The 3827-nt window shown below is 37.3% G+C and overlaps 1 pseudogene; it reads right to left on the bottom strand.

Moving 5' to 3' along the window:
* Positions 1-360: 360 nt before the first annotated feature.
* LOC126196031 (5S ribosomal RNA) lies at positions 361-478 on the bottom strand (annotated as a pseudogene).
* Positions 479-3827: the final 3349 nt, after the last annotated feature.

The following is a 3827-nucleotide window of genomic DNA, read 5'->3' as shown; positions in this document are numbered from 1 at the left end:
TTGTTTGCAGATGTTTCCCAGTTCCCTGTTGCTTTACCAACTAGAAGGGAAGTATCATCAAAGAATATAAAAACAGTAAGGGTCCCAGTACCGAGCCTTCCTATCTGTAAGGTAGGATTTAATTCATATCCCCATTATTCCACTTAACCCATAGAAAAGCACTCCATTGTCAGGTCACAAGTGGCCTACCGGGACCATCCAACCACCATGTCATCCTCAGTGGAGGATGCGGAAAGGAGGGGCATGGCGTCAGCACACCGCTCTCCCGGTCGTTACGATGCTTTTCTTTGACCGGAGCCGCTACTACTCAGTTGAGTAGCTCCTCAATTGACATCACAAAGCTGAGTGCACCCCGAAAAATGGCAACAGCACATGGCGGCCTGGATGGTCACCCACCCAAGTGCCGACCATGCCCAACAGCACTTAACTTCGGTGATCTCATGGGAAACGGTGTATCCACTGCGGCAAGGCCGTTGCCCAGTTAACCCATAGTGGTCTGCTTTATTTAGCAAAATTTCAAGATTGACACAGTCAAAAGCTTTTTATAGGTCACATAGGATTACAATTGGTGCCAATTTTCTGTTAAGAGATTCAAGAATTTGACTGGTGAAAGAGAAAATAGCATCATCAATTGAGAGGCCTTGCCAGAAACCAAACTGACATTGACTGAGAATGTTATGGCTGTTCAGGTGATTAACAATTCTCCTGTATACCAGTTTCTCAAGGACCTTTGAAAAACTTGTTAGTAGGGATATTGGGCAGTATTTTGTTACATCAGTTTTTTCACCTTTCTTGAAAAGTGGTTTCATACAGGCATATTTTAATCTAAGTAGAACAATACCTTGTTTTAGAGATTCATTAAAAATGTGACACAATACTGCATTTATAGAGCCATGACAGTGCTTAAGTATCTTAGTTGAAATATTATACACCTCACAAGAGTTTTTTGACTTCATCTCTCTGATTGTCTTATTGATCTCACTAATTGTTTTGGGGGTTATCTGCATCTGGCAAACTCTGGCATTGTTAGCTTTATGCAAAAGGGTTATTGCATCACCCATTGAGCCTTCACAACCAATGTTTTTCTGTAGTTGTACTTCCTGTATATTTTTTACAATATTTCCATCCTGAATTAATTCTACATCAATCATGTACTCTACTTTTTTACCACTCTTCCTTTTTATAACTTGCCAGATGGTTTTTGATTTGTTATTTGAGTTACCAATTTCAGATGTTACATACATAGTTTTGGATTTTTTATTATCCTTTTTAAAATATTGCAGTACAATCTGAAGTCCTCCTTTTTGATGGGATCATTAGATAGCCTTAGGGATTCATATAAATTTCTTTTTGTTCTACAAGAAATTCTGATCCCTTCAGTAATTCAGGGGTTCTATTTTGCAGCCTGAGGATTGTTTCTCGGGATTATTTTTGGAAATACAATTTCAAACATTGACACAAACTCATTAGAGAACAGATTAAATTTTTCATTAATATCCTCTCCATAAGGGGCGACTGGCCCCATAATCTGTATCTCGCTTTCAATTCTTTCCTGTCGTATCCTTCGACCGAGGCTCCAGATCTCCAGACTACAGAACTGGGTAACTTGCATTTTAACGGGCCCTTGGCAGCTCATCATGTTACAATGTTCATACTTGGCCATTGAGTTCCCAAGTGCCTTCTGACACTAGCGCTCAATTAAAATTTAAATATTTCCATCTGAAATTAGATAGCACACACATAAAGATAGGTTCCACTGTCAGTCTTTCTCTTACTCTACTGACTGAATAATGCAACCTAGTTGATGGGAAATGAGTGTAGGCTGTGAGATGGCAAATCACTGCCACCCCTCAGCAAATTAGAAGCTGTACCTGCCATTGAAGAAATCCAGTGAGAACATCGGGACAGCTTTAGGAGTAACAAGGCAGGCAATCATACTCCTTATGATCTAGGGAAAAAATCAGGTTAAAATTTCTAGAACTCTCCCTGGTGGATTATTCAAAGTAGCCCTCCATATGCATCCTACCATAAATTACAATTTGTGAAGTTAACATGTCCAACACAGTAATGTGTCATGGCAAGAACATTTCTTCTAATTTCAACAAATTTAATGTTATTACATAGTTTTGACCAGATGAAGCACTTCTTTTTATGTACTTAATTTTATTTATTTTGCTATATTTCATTGTATATTTACTGGTTAAATGTGTGGATTCTGGCTGACAGTACCAACTGTACTGGGTCCCATTCTGTGGTCTGAAAGGAATGTTTTGATATAGCGAATTTTCATATGAGGTTACTTTATTGTCAGTTCAAGATTCAAGATTCAAGATTCTTTATTAGCCATTGATCATGCAAGATGAAATAGGCTTCGTCAGTACATAAAATAATATTAATATTCCAGACACTATATATAAGGCATAGATATAATTAGCATATGAGTAACTTACAAATAACCTAAACCTTAAGCAGGTGACTACAATGCTTAAAACATATTCTTGTTTCAGATACATACAAAGGTACCAAAAATGAGTTACATTGTAGTAGCAAACACAGTAGTTACGTAACACATCATAACACTGGCAAATAAAGTAGTTACCTAACACAGTTGAAATACAAAGGTATTAGATATGAAATATTTTGTAACAGTATATATAGTAGTTAATTGAGTTAATTATGCAATTACAGGTTTATCTCTGTGCTACTCAGATCATAATATTCTTGCATAGAATAAAATGGATTGTCAGATAACCAATTGTACAAATTTTGTTTAAGAATTTTTGTGGGCATATCCCGAGCAGATTGCGGTAGTTTGTTGAATATTTTTAAGGTATTCACTTTGTGTGAGTTACTACTTTTTGTTAGTCTGTGTCTTGGTATATCATAATCTGCCTTCCTTCTAGTGTTGTAGTTATGAATTTCTTCCCTGACAACACCTTCCATACCATTGTTTTTAATGTGTAACACACAGATATAAATATACAAGTTTACAATGGTCAACAGTCTTAGCCTTATAAAGAGAGGACGACAGTGCTCCGTGGGACCGACTTTACACATTATGCGCAGCATTCTTTTCTGCATCAACAAAATTTTGTTACTGTGAGAGCTGTGCCCCCATATGAGAAGGCCATATGTAATATGTGACTGGAAGAGTCCACAGTACATTGTTCTCAGAAAGTTCATGCTAAGTTGGATGTAGGAGTACTGGCTAACTTGGGAGGGGCAAAGCTGGCTTTCAGGATGGTGCATTGTGTATGTGTATTGAAGCGAGTAATGGAAATCAACAGATGCCAATTGTTACAATACAAGATGTTTTGGACTAAGTGAATAAGTCGAAGGGATTTCAGAAAAACGGTAAGAAATACAGAAGATATGTTGTAAGTAAAAAGGAGAATGAAGCCCCAAGAAACAATGTTGATATTTAAGCATGACTAGAGGAGATAAAGTGGTAACTCAACTGTTTCCCTAGGCCAAAGTAGGCTATATTAATGAAGAAGTATGTGACAAAATCAGGTATATTACCCAAGTTCTGAAATTATCCTCTGCTTTGTTTATAAACATCTGTATGCAAAAGAGTGTTGTACACGATGTATAGAACCATATCAAATTACACCTGTGACTGTTTATACAGGTGCAGTCATATTAATGTCAATGTGCAACAACCACTCAAAGATGGCAGGTGGCAATACTATATATAAGTAGGATATATAAGTGTGTCACGGGGGATGCTGAAAACTGTGCAGTTGTTGTCATAATGCAGAAATTGGTCGATATGTCTTATTCCAAAAGGGCATGATCATTGGCTTCTACAGCAAGGGTGGAAGCAT

Source organism: Schistocerca nitens, chromosome 7 (assembly GCF_023898315.1).
Source record: "Schistocerca nitens isolate TAMUIC-IGC-003100 chromosome 7, iqSchNite1.1, whole genome shotgun sequence".
In the NCBI taxonomy this organism is placed as follows: domain Eukaryota; kingdom Metazoa; phylum Arthropoda; class Insecta; order Orthoptera; family Acrididae; genus Schistocerca; species Schistocerca nitens.
The sequence above is the reverse complement of the archived record's forward strand: the minus strand, read 5'-3'. Positions and strand labels throughout refer to the sequence as shown.